Source organism: Marmota monax, unplaced genomic scaffold (genome assembly GCF_021218885.2).
Source record: "Marmota monax isolate L192 unplaced genomic scaffold, Marmota_monax_Labrador192_F-V1.1 WCK01_AAM20220418_F8-fsc00081, whole genome shotgun sequence".
NCBI lineage: Eukaryota > Metazoa > Chordata > Mammalia > Rodentia > Sciuridae > Marmota > Marmota monax.
Window position 1 is genome coordinate 2,978,844 of NW_026695234.1, and position 13,482 is coordinate 2,992,325.

The following is a 13,482-nucleotide window of genomic DNA, read 5'->3' on the forward strand; positions in this document are numbered from 1 at the left end:
ACACAAAAGTTCTCCAGAGCCTTGGCATCTACAAATGGGCATGGGAACATTTCCCTACCTTCTTAAAGATCATATATGTGCCATCTGGACATTGCAGTGTTCACACAGACCCAGAAGCACAGATCTCCCTGTGTAACCCCAGAAGAGTTTCTGAACCTCACTAACCCTGTTTCCTCATCTGTAAAATGGGAATAATAGAAACTTCTTTGGGTGGTTGTGAGAATGAATTTAATCTGGCATTTGAATGTACCATCTGAATCTGAAATATCCCCCAAAAGCTCATGTGCTAAAGGTTTGGTCCCCAGTACAGCAGTGTTCAATCACCCTGTAGGTGATTGGATCCTGAGGGCTCTGGCCTCATCAATGCATTAATTCACTGGTGGATTCATAACTTAATGGAATATTAGGAGATAGGTCCTGGTTGGAAGCAGTGGGTCATTAGGCATGTGTCCTTGAAGGGTACATCTGTCTCCCACCTCTTTCTCTCACTCTCTCTCCCTGCCCTTCCTGGCTACCATCAGGTACAAAGCTCTACTCTGCCATGAGCTCCTCACAGGCCAGGAAACAATGGAGCCCAGTGACCATGAACAGAAACCTCTGAAATCATGAGCCAAGATAAGGCTTTCCTTCTTTAAGTTGATTTTCCCAAGTATTTTGTCACAGAAACCTAATAATTATTTTTCTTCCACTTCCCTATTGCATTCTTCCTTGTATTAGCCTTAGTTTTATTTTATTGTGTTAGAAACAATTATCATGAGCTCTAACTTCTTAATAAATTTTTAGGTGCTCAATATATTATTGTTGACTTTCCCATTGTCTTAAAGACCCCTAGGGGAAAAAAATCCGTAATTTACTTAGTTCCCCATTTTAGAATGTTACCTAAACCTAAACTCAATAGCAGTGGATTGTTAGATTGTTTTTCTCAGTAGAACCCTTTCAATAATATACCTAAGTAGACATTGTATAAATATATATGCTATGTGTAAATAATACAGAAGTCCATGATATGTCAAATGTATAAATAATATGTAAATATATAATATACATAGATAAAATCCCAATATAGTCCTACAAGCTGGAGCCGCTGACAAATATCTGCTGCTGAGATCGGAGGTGGGCAGCCAAGAGAGAGAGCTGACAGCTGGCCACCAACCCATGGAGACGCACACAGCCGCCTCCACCAGGCATCTCCGAGCACCAGCGGCAGCTTCCCTGGGAAACTCTCTTTGAGTTCCATGGGTGCCGGTGGCTCTATTCCCCAGAGTAGGGCTCTGGGGTCTCTTCTGGAAGCTCCAACAACAATAGAGACTTGGCTCTGCCTTGGCCTTCACCCCGGACCCGTGGGGCAGGCGGACTCAGGGGCACACTGAGCAGAACCAGTTTCCTGACTTCACAGTATGGAGGGCAGGGTCCACTGGGGACTGTGGACCATCCACTGGGAGCCTTTCCAGTTCCAGGAAAGAAACTGAGGGTTTCCCAGGATGGCCCTTTCAGGCGGCAAAGAGGAGATCACCAAAAATGCCCCTCGGACGGGACGCCACCTGGAAAAGGGGTGGGGGTAGTTTTTTCCACCTCTCTAAGGCAGGATGGTTCTCTATATGCTCATGTTTGGTTTTAGTTTGCAAGCAGTGTCTCATGCATATCCAGATAGTAAGCCCCGTTTTACAAATAAAGAGCCCCAAATCAGAAAATCCATCCAACTAGTGTGAGGTGTCACAGCCAACTAGTGTGAGGTGTCACAGCCAACTAGTGTGAGGTGACACAGCCCTGTGTTCTTCAAACCAGATGATTTTTTCCAAAGAAGTCAGCACAGCCGTCTTGTCTGAGTCTTTCAGTGTTCTGAACATTTTCAGTTCCCTGTGGTCTCCCACACAGTCTTTGTGGCTTAGGACAAAAGACTTATTTATGCACAGACCCCAGCACCTTGCTCCAGGACTGGTTTTGGAAGCAGGGGAAAGTCCTCATCTCCTGTTGGCAGGTTGCTCTTGTTAACCAGGCATGGGCAGGAGGCAGGCAAACCCTCCTCTGGCCTCTGGAGCTCCTGTGGTCTCTCAAACAGACCAGACAGTCCATACTATTGCCTGATCCTCTCCTTCCTCTTCCTCTCTTCACAAGAAAGGTACAGGGGGGCTGAGGAATGCACTGGATTTCCAAATGAAGGGAAAAGGGTAACAGTTTGTAGACAACTGTTGTGTTAGAAAGTTCTATCGCCTCTTTGGATTCTCCTAATACCCTTTGGAATGCTTATGGTGTTTCCATGTTATTTATGAAGAAACTGAGACTCAGAGAGGTTTAGTAGCTTGCCTAAGGTCACCCATCTGGGTAGGCATAGCATAGGCTTGAATTCTGATCTGATTCCTAAGAATGGGTTCTTCCCTGTTTCTGCTCTTGTCTCTTAGGGTGGGAACACTAATATGTCCTTCATTTGAGCAGACCCGGCTGACCAGGAGGTGGCTTTGAGGGGTGTCAACCATCTAATTCAAACTCCAGGCATACAGCTTTCTTCTTGGTCTTGGCACTCCACAAAGCCAGGTAGAATTATTCTCCTCTCTGAGGCTCAGTTTCCCTGCCTTCAAAATGGATACAACTGGACTCTGATGGTGTGTTAAGCTTGGAAGGGCTATATTTGGACAGAAGAAACAAAAAAGATTTGGGCTGGATGTCAGCATTTGGATGTGTGGGACAGGATTAAACTTTCTAGAGTCCCATTTGTCACCCTAAACCTACACTTCACACCAATAGCAGCAGACCTCAGCCCCCACCCCTACCTCCCTTCCCACCTCCACTGTTCCCAAGGGAGGCAATTCTAACTCAGCCCTGCGGTAGGGGCCCAGCCCCAGCCTCTGTGGTCTTACTCAGTGAGCTAGTTTCCTGTAAAAGCCAAGCATAGAGATGATTTATCCAGAGCCAAGTCCAACAGCCTGAGCAATGCACCCTCCCACCCCTCACCTCTGGGAACCTGGCAAAGAGACTAATTAGCCCCCAAGATCCAGTCAGGAAATGAATCTCCCACCCACTCTTCTATTAGCCCCTAAGAAATTAATAAACTCATCAGATCCAACAAAGTGGTTTGGCAGCTATTACCCAGTGCAATCTAATTGCAAAAAGACAGTGGGAAGGAAGGGGAGAGGCAGAGCCAGGCGCCCTGGGATACAGGCTAATTGCCCCACCCACTGGGCACCTTTGATGCCACACACGTGCCAGGGGTGGGCAGGAGATACAGCTCTCTCATCACAGACAATCTGTGCCTCTGTCTGCAGCCAAATCCCTTCACTCCACCCCACTGACACCTGCCCCCAAACCCTCCTGTGGGAACAGCTGTTTTGTGGACCCTGTCTCCATGCCCAAGTGTGGGCTTGAGTTCACTTCGGATGACATCTCTGCTGGGCCCTCTCTGTATTTTCTCTCTCCCACTCATTCTGCCTTTCTACCAGTTTAGAGGCCCTAGAATTGATAGTGAGGGAGGAGAATATGCATTGCACAGGGCCACCACCAGCCTTAATGGTATCTTAATGCAGGAAAAAAAAAAAAAAAAAAAAAAAACAGCCCTCTAGGCTGAGGTGGCCCTGCCAGTGCCCAGCTGGGCATGTGGAGCTCAGGCTGCATTTCAGTCTTATCCACCCTTGAGCACTGTACAACTCACCACCCAGGTGAGGACCCAGAGTTGGAGGACCTGGTCTAGCTTGGCTTCCCAGTTTATAAGCCACACGATCTCACCTGAGTTACTGAATCCCTCTGAACTTTGTCCTCCCCCCCTCTATATAGTGGGGATTAAAATAGTAATTACTGCCTTAAGAAGTTCTTAAGAAGATTAAAGGAGATAGCATATGTGCAAAGTACTAGGTCAGTACTCATTATCGTGCCACTGCCTGAGACAGAAGATGCAGTCTCTTCTGTGCCCTCCAAAGGGCTTGCACTGGGGGCTTATTAGATTAGGTCAGTGTCTCCAAGTTTGATGTCCAAACCAGCTGTATCAGCATTCAAGATGCAGATTCTTCAGCCCATCTTGAATGGACTAAATCAGACACTGCCTGGGGAGCGTCCAGCAATCTGGGTTGTAGCAAGGGTCCAGGTGGCTCGGATGCTAGCTGGATCAGAGCAGAGGACAAACTCAGAGAAGAAACAGGATGATGGGGAATGACTAGACTGTAGAGATTAGTAGTGACTTGAGTACCCACCCAGGGTGGCCTAGAGAATGCTTAAAAACACTCTCTCCTGAAGAAGCAGCCTTGGTTAATGGCATTTGCCAATTTCTATGGTGCAAACACTCCCCTGGTTGCTGACATGATGTTAGAGAACACAAAGTTGGGAAGATTTGTACAGTGGGCTCTTGCAGCTGGGGCAAGCTGACTCCAGTGTATGCTGGGGCCCGAAATGCACAAAAAAACCTCTGGGCTGGGCATTAGAAGTTTATGGATACCAATCTCAGTGCTGCCCCACCTGGAAAGTCAAGTCCAGGTAAGTTAATAACTTATCCAAGTCACAGAGCTAGCAAGTAAAAAAAAAAAAAAAAAACAGCACTCAAAAGAGGCTAAGGTGCTGCTTCACTGGAATCACATTATTTAAAACAAATGTGTAGCCCTTCTAACTATGATGCTAATACTATTAGGAGAAACATCTTATAATAGAAGTGCTTAGTCAAATATGAAAATTTAGGTAAATATAACTGGTAAGAGATGTGCTTGAACGTGCATAGAAAGCACCATTTGCCCAACATTACCAAGGGACACAGATCTATATAAATTAATAATAATCTTGCTCCTTTGAGCACTAAATTTTGGAGATCTTAATTATGTATTCAAAAGCATTCTTTTCAAAAATCCTTTCCAAAGGAATACGTTCCTCTGTCCTCTTAAATAGAGTGGGCATCTTTACCTTAATATGCATTGTTATCATCGGGAAGCCAGTTATCACACTGTGCGGTGATATGGTATTGCTCCAGGGTGACAGTAATGTGCAGGGCACCTTGCCTACATTTCTGTGCCTTTATAAGTTAATCTGCTTTTCGTAGTGTTGGTTTCTTTTCTCTCTCTCTTTCTCTCAGCTGTTGCTTCTTGCTTCTAGTAGGACAGCTATTTTTGATCCATTGTTCTTCCAAGAGCTATGTTTAAGTCCCATGGGTGGAGTAGCCAAGAGACAAAGCCTGAAGGAATCTGCCGGAAGGGAAGCTTGGATAGGGGGACAATAGGCCAGGGAGTGGGCTCCCTGGCTTTGATAGGAGCTCTCCAGGTCTTTGAAAGGTGACATCTGTACAACTGAATGAGTGCCTGATACCTGGATTTAGTCTGCCCTCTGGTCACAGGAACGTAAGAGCAAGCTGGTCTCCAGGGGAAGTACTTGAGGGCCCCTAAACCCTGGCGTCCCCTGCTGCTTCCCTATGAGATGGCAGTGTGACATCTGGAGTCAGGAGACCTGCACTGATATCTGACAGTGGGATCACAGAGTCCAGTGGGTTAATTTCCCCCAGCCTCACCTTTCCCCAACCTCATCCAAGTTCCCCTCAACTTGCCTCAGGCTAGAATTGCTGTGCCCCTTCCATTCGGCTTCTCACACGGCGGCATCCAGCCAGCACTGCGTCATCTCCCCTCCACCTCCATCACACCAGCCTCTTACAGGCCCTACACCTGCCTTCTTTTCAAGTTCAAGTGCAGCAAGCTCCATCCTACCAGGTGTGCATGCCACTCCCTGTCTGGAACTCTCCCTGCCATGACACCCCCCCCACTCCCAGCCCTCTTCCAGTTCATTTAAGGGATGGCACACCACAGACTACAGGCCAAACCTGCCCCACTGCCTGTTGTGTTGGAACACAGCCACGCCCCCTCGTCTTTGTCCTGTCGGGCTGCTTTCATCCACCACAGCGGAACTGCAACAGAGCTTGTGAGGCCAGTAAAGACCAAGTGCCTACTGTCTGGACCTTCATAGATAGTGTTTGCCCGCCCTGGTCTGGTTTTCTCTTGTTGCCCCTTCGGGCCTCAGCTCAAAGGTCACTTCCTCCAGGAAGCCTTTCCTTATCTCCCATAGTCAAGCTGCTTAGAACCATATTCTTTTCCTTCAGACTACTTGTTAATGTGCTAGCACTTACTCTCTATCTTTCTTGCTGTGTGATAAGCTTCAGGAAAGCACACGTCGTGGCTGGTTCAGCCTGCCCTTTTATCCCCAGAGCCCAGCAGAGTACCTCGCTTATTATTATAGATGTACAATAAAATCTAGTTGCACAGATACACCAGGAATTTGCAGATCTTGTTTAATCCTCAGCACATCTCTAAGAGAGAGATCTTTTCATACTGATTTTGCAGATTTAAAAAAATCTCCCTGTCCTAGCGAGGTTAGGAATTAATGTCACACGCTGCTCAACTCCAGTATGGGGATTCAAATCCATGCCTTCTCTGTCCCCAGAGCATGTGCTCCTAACCAGCGTGCTATTTTTGTCACAGAGTCAAGACAATGATGGGAACAGGCTCAGTGCAGTGCCAGGCTTATTGGCAGAGCTGACCTCCTGTCACAATGAGCCCCCAGGCCCTCTCCTGCAGGCTGGTCCTGGAGATCCAGGGACTCACCTGATGGATGTCCCTGGGACTCTCAGGACCTGCCACTGATGGGGAGCACTAGAGAACCTGCTGGCTCATGGCCCTCTCCCTCCTGCCTCGAAACACTCAGGGTTATCATTTTACTACTTTGTTCTCTTTCAAGTAGGTAAAAAGATTCATTTCTAAAGCCCCGAGGGATTTCCTCACATCCCCGCTGCATCTGTGGATGTGCATACAACAGCCATAACATTTGATATTTTGTGTACATTTACACGATTGTTCTTTGCACTTAGTGCTGCCAGGACCCAGCCTCTTCTAGGGAGGCTGACATAACTCCAAGGCAGGCTAAGTCCTGCTCCAGAGTCAGATCCTGCAAATACTTACTGATCTTCTTTACTTGCTAGGCGCTGGGCCCTGTGGTTTGCTAATATAAATTTTCCTGATTCTACATAACAACCCTGTTATTATTCCCACCTGAGAGATGCAGGTATAATATAGGTACTTCAGACCACAATTACAGCACTTAGTGAGGGGCTTTCATACAAGTTTTGATGAATGAATGAATGAAACTGAGACTCATAGATGTCAAGCAACTTGCTGAGGATCACAGTTAATAGGGGTTTAAACTGGGATTTGAATTCAGATGCTACTTACTACTGTGCCATCAGTTTGAGTTGGGGCAGATGAAGAATATCTTGACCTTAAGACCTGCACCTTCCCATGCACATCCCTGATCATTATGAACCTGTTTGTTGAAGGATGCAGTTCCGAATGGAACCAGAGGAAAGGACCCACATGAATGATCCTGGCCAGGGTCCAGGGTAGTTGCTTAGGAGCTTGGAAAAAGGGGGTGCATAGGGCACCCCTTTTCTCCTATAGTATGTATAAGCTGTATGACCTTGGGTAAGTTACTTAACCCCTATCTGAAACTTTACATATCTAAAATGGGGATAAATGAAATTTACATATATTCTACAGTTTGGTCTGGAATATTCTCCCAAAGGCCCAGGTGTCAAGGACTTGTTCTTCAGCTTGGCACAACTGGGAGGAGACACAAACTTTAAGAGGTAGGGCCTAGTGGGAGGCCTGAAGGTCATTGAGAACACGCCCTTGAAGAGGACAGAGGGACCCCCATTCCTCTTGACTCTTCTTCTGCTTTCCAGCCCTGGCCATAGTAAGGTCAATAGCTTTGCTCTACCACACATTCTTCTCCATGATGCCCCCCCAGCCCAAAGCAATAGGGCCAACCAACCATGGACTGGAACCCCAAAACTATGAGCCAAAATAAACCTTTTCTCTTTATAAGAAGATTATCTAGGGAGTTTGTTATAGCCATGGAAAGCCAATTAATACAACACAGTAGAGTGTTGTTTAAGAGCAACCAAGATAATATACACAACGGCTTCTAAGGAGCCATAATAAGCCCAGGGAATGTGAGACAGCAGCACTCCTGGCATCTGGTGGAAATGCAAATGATCAGGATTCAGGACATCTGGGTTTGGGTTCTACCATGTCTGCTGTTTACCATGTAGCCCCCGGAAGTCAATTTTGCTACTTATAAGATAAGGGTAATCTCCTTTTCCTTCTCCCCTTATTTGGATTCTCTGAGGCAATCACAGATGTGACAAAAGTTTAAAGCCCTAGCCAAATGCAAGTTCTTTCTATCCCAGTTTCTTCTTCCCTAGGGCCAACCAGAGTTGGATGAACCCTAACCAATGACTTGTATTTTGTTTTTGGTTTCAGTCTCAGGCTCAGGGTTCTAAGTTATAGTTCTCATCAGAAAGGATGCCAATGATAACATATTAGTCTTCTTGAGTGCACAGAAATGGTTTTGAAATCTGGGCAGAAAAGCGACATCTAGGGGTGAAACACAGTGGCCATAGATCCCAGGAGTGAAGGGAGATTGAATTGGTGTTCCAGTCTCCACAGCAGTGGTCTGTACTGATTCAGGACCTGCTTAAAAAGTTGTATAATATCAGCCTCCATGGTGAACACCTGGCATGAAGGAGCAAATGTTTACTGAGTTTAAATCTACATTCTCTAATCACAGGAGTTTAGTTCACGTGGGAGACTAGGGCATGAGCTAGCACCTGAGCACTGAAGGGTGCTCTGGGGAGCAAGGGGAGTTGCTAAAAGTGGAGTGAGAGGAGCCATCATATATGTGCTTGAGTGCAGAATGCTGTGCAAATTCAGCATCATAGGACAGCAATGGCAAATGCCAAAGGTAAGAGATCAAACGCAAATCCAGGGACATCTGGGAAGATTCCATATCAAATAGATTCTACCCTGGCTTTATTAAGCATTTGACCCAATTGCTCTAAGGCATTGCTCTGTTAAACTGTGGGCTGCAACCCATTCCTGGATTATGACATCAATTTAGTTGGTCAAACCTGCATTTTTTTAAAAATTTTTTAACATTTATTTTTTAGGTGTAGATGGACACAACACAATGCCTTGAAATCTGGGCAGAAAAGTGACGTCTATGGGTGAAACACGGTGGCTATATTTTTATGTAGTGCTGAGGATCGAACCTGGGTTGTTGCCAGTGCTAGGCGAGAGCTCTACTGCTGAGCCACAATCCCAGCCCAAGACCTGCATTTAAAAAATGAAATCTATATGGAGTACAGAGTCAAGTACGTGTAGCAGAAGTAACTATTGTTTCATAAGTTTGGTTGCAGTTGCACAGAGGTGGGTATTTGTGCACCTCCTGAATGGCAAGTCATGCTCAGAGCGTGAAAGGCCTGGCAGAGGGATATGCACAGGCCACCTGTTCACCCTGCACCACCAGCCCCTCCCACAGTACCTGAAACATAACTGATGCTCACTAAGTATATTTTCAGCATCAATGAACTCCTAGTCTTGGTCATCTGTTGTAACTACAGGAGAGCTGTGAGAAAATTATACAAGCTAATATTTTTGAATATTTACTGGATGCCAAACACGGAACTAGATGCTTTATATCTGTTATCTCATTTAATCTTCCCACCCAACCCACATTTCTAGGAAGGGATTGCCCTCATTCCCATCTTACTGATCAGAAAACTGAGACCCAGGGAGGTTGAAACCTGGACAGATTTCCTATGCTACACTTCTCCCAAGATATGAATTTTCCTGGGCTGTGGATATATGGTTAATCATTTAGTAAACATTGGAATCATTCTTTGTCCATTGGTGTCTGCCATAAGCATTTTCTGCCTAAGATTCCACATTCCTTTGAGTCTCCTTGCCTTTGATTTTGACTTCCATATTTAGAAGAGAATATAAATAAAGGGAAAGAGGGGGCCTCTGGAAAAGTAAAGCATCAGGAGCTTTGTCCTCCTGACGTGGCTTTGTGGTCAACTCCTATTCATGTGGGAGGCCCTTGTCCTGATTCCTCACATTCCCTTCCCCAGGGCTTCAGCCTGAATCTCAACTGCTTGCAAGGCCCCCCCTTGAATCAGTCAGGTCCCCACTGCAGGGACTCATGTTGTTCCCTGGGTCACTCATTGGTAGCACTCATCCCACTTGCAGTCATACAACTATTTATGTAATTATTTCTCCCAGCCCATTCCCCCCACTAGATAATTCATCCCATGAGTGACAAGACTCCATCTTATCCTCCATCATACCCCCAATATCTAGCATGAAATCAGCACTTACTAAACATTTTGTGACTATGTGAATAAATACCCTTTTATGTCCCCAGCTCTCAGGGCAGTGCCTGGCCCATAATGACACTCAATAAGCATCCATTGGATTGAATTATAAAATTCCCTTGGGCAAGTCGCTTCTTTTTAGTCTTTAGTTATTGTACCTGTAAGAGAAGGATAGAGGCTAGCTTTCCTTCCAGCTCAAAGAGAAATTCCTGAAAGTGTTGAGTGATGTCATTTTCAAAGTGCTTTGGGGCAGAGCCTGGAAAGACAGGCCTAGAAGAGATGACACCAAGAGGCCACACTAGACACAACGCTGAAGCAGGTGGTCATCTACATGAAGGACACAAGGAAGACCCTTCTCCAGTCTGCCACAAACCAGCCCTCTCTGAGCCCCATGAAGTGAAGGCAGTCAGCAGAAGGCTGGAACAGATGTGTAGACCCAAGAAACAGAGCCAAGGACAAGAGCAAGAGGCTTCAGAAAGAAAGATGTCTGCCCAACAGATGGAAGAACTTTCTAGAAATAAAAGCTTTCCAAGATGGAATATGGTAGTGAGTCCCCTGACACCAAAGACATTTAATTACAGACTCTCCTTCAAGAAGATGCATTTGCAAGAAACCAAGCAGCCAATCAGAGAACTGATCTAGAGGACCTTTGTTTTTCTATTTGGCCCCAGATATGTAGGAGCTAGGTTTGACTTCTACATGAGGGGAACCAGGAAGAAGGCAGGGCACCAAGAGACAGATGAGGCACTTGGACATTGTTAAGAAAACAGGAGGCCCGGAGTATGGGAGCAGGGAATGCAGAGAGAGAAGGCCACACAGGAAAACTTTAGCCATTCCTAAGTTTGCTTCCACCTGTTTCCTCTCCTGGCTGAATCTCATTACACTTGGTTCTTGTTATTCATAGTAGTTCTGATCTATAAACCTGCTACATACACTGAATTAGGGAACACTGAATCCCTGATCCCAGGGGAAATGAAGTGCTAGGTTCCTATGAGCCTCATCACATTTTAATCAGCTGATATATAATATATACCATATGTGGTATATTATATATAATTTCAATAGCCCTGTTGATTTATATGTGTTTCTGTTTCCAGATATCTCACTTAATATACAATGCTGATTCATTAACAATGAACAACAGCATAATAATTCACACCCAAAGCTTACTGAACATGGATTTTCTCTATAAGGCACATCCCAGTCTTTGTGTCTTTAGGAACACCAGACAGCACTGGAACACTGTGATTGGAAGTTAAACAGAAAACTTACTAATAAGGGAAAATAGCACAAAAATACCAAAGCTATGGCATTGTGGAAAAGATACTTGTTTATAGTAAGAGAGCTGAAACAAGAAGACAGGGCCTCTTCTTGTTCAGTGTCAGCCAGAGACGTGGTACATCAGGTGACTCAGATGTTTTGCCACTTTATGAATGTCTGCAGAAAAAAAAAAAGTTATAAATACTGTTTTGGGGTTTACACAAAGATTTGATCAAGTAGTCAAATTTGCAAATATGGAACCCATAAATAATGAGAATCAGTTGTATTCATCTGCACTTGAGTGTCTGGCTTTTGCCAAGATGTGCTCAGACTGCCATCCTTAATTTCCAACCTCTGGGAAGTGATGCAGAATTTGGTCACCATTCTTACTGCCAAAGACAATAAGCCCACCCTGACTGTTCTCTAGTGACAGATAACTATTACTTAGGGCAGGAGTGGAGCTTGGGCCACTTCTGTTGGCTCTGACTACAAATGTCACCCTTCAATCATGCTCCTGTGGATTTAAGGTACTCCCCACCTAGTTCAGGATGTCAGAGGTTAAGCTCCCCGGAGAAGGTCTGGAAGAACGCTCAGATCTCTTTCTTTTGGGGACAGATGCACTAAGCAAGTTTAAAATTTTCTTTTGCCTATACCCCAACTCCCTCTTTTTCTGACTTCTATAATCAAAACTCTCAGAGCCTTAAGTATTTTGGGGGGATGATCCAGTTGGCCTTCCTCATGTGGTGAGGGCATGGCAGAGTCTACAAATAGGAAGACTCATCTGCCCTTCTCTCTCCCACCTCCCGGAAGCCTGAAGATATTTCAAATGAGCTGCTGAGGAGAGAATTTGTCAGGGAACTTGGGCATGCTAGAGATTTTTCATCTTATAAGAAAATTACTGCCAAAGAACATGACTCAGTCAGGGCACGCCTGGCTTCATTTGTTCAGCTCACCAAGTGAGAAGTACCTTGGGAAAGCTGCTGTACTAATCGCATAACTTTGAGCTCCAAGTGCAGGTGCCAGTTGAACTCATGACTTTGATGAAGCCTCAAGGCTGAAGGAAGTTGATCATTCCCTGGCCCTCAGGAAGGCCGGTTGCTAAAGTCAGGAGAATGCTGGGGGAAAGGGAGGGTCAGCTTCTGAGCTTTCAGTGATGGGCTGGGTACGGCTGGTACATGGCCCTCACTGGATGCAGGCTATACTGGGGGCTGTGCAGAGCGTGGGTCTGGGCCTCACTGTGCTCTGTGCTCTGAGAAGATGGGGAATTCCTAGTTTGGAGTGTCAGTTGCTCTTGTCTGAGGAGTGCCATGCTATGCAGGTTCTTGATGTGCTGTGGCCTCTCCTAGGAACAGCTATCATCTTCACACCCACCCAGAGTCATTGAAAAGTGGGACTGAATGTCAGGGAGTGGAGAAACAGATGGAGGTAGAAAGGACAAAGATTAGGGCTAGAGAATAGACAGAGGGAGGGCAGGGAGGAGGCCAGAGGAACCTTCTCGAAGCAAGGAGGGGCCACTTGGCAGAACTGATTTCTGCCAAGCGTGGCTGGCATGACCTGGTCCTTGCAGTTCTCGTCCAGGGCTTCAAGAGGGACTGAAAGCCTTGCTCACCCCAGCTTTGTCTTCTGTGCCTTGCGGTAGGCTACAAGCAAGATTCCAGGAATATTGCAAACAAAGACTGAGAAATATATAGATAGACATCACCATGTGAGACCACAGAACTAAAATTTGCACAATATAATAGAATCCTCAAAGCACAGCTATAAACAATGTTCCATTTTGTGCTCAATAATTTTATGATGCACATGAAGCAGATATTATTATGATCATCATGTCTATTTTACTGAGGAGAAAATTTAGGAACCAAATGCCAAAAACTGTGAGATCTTGGCTTAACCCTGAGTCCTCTGTTGCTAAAACCTAGGTTCTTCCCACTAAGCCACACTGCCTGCCCCTGCCAGGCTCCCCACCCGCCCTGAAGGTGGATGCATGGCCTGCTGGCAGTCCTCAATCTCTGGCCAGGGGTCTGCTCCACTTCTCTTTAGAGCTGGCTGCTGCAGGC

The 13,482-nt window shown here is 45.8% G+C and overlaps 1 protein-coding gene across 2 annotated transcripts in view; it reads right to left on the minus strand.

The window, feature by feature from the left end:
* The window catches only part of Grik4 (glutamate ionotropic receptor kainate type subunit 4), a 408,987-nt gene that overhangs the window by 71,950 nt on the left and 323,555 nt on the right, over positions 1-13,482 (minus strand). The gene's annotated exons all lie outside the window — the stretch shown is intronic.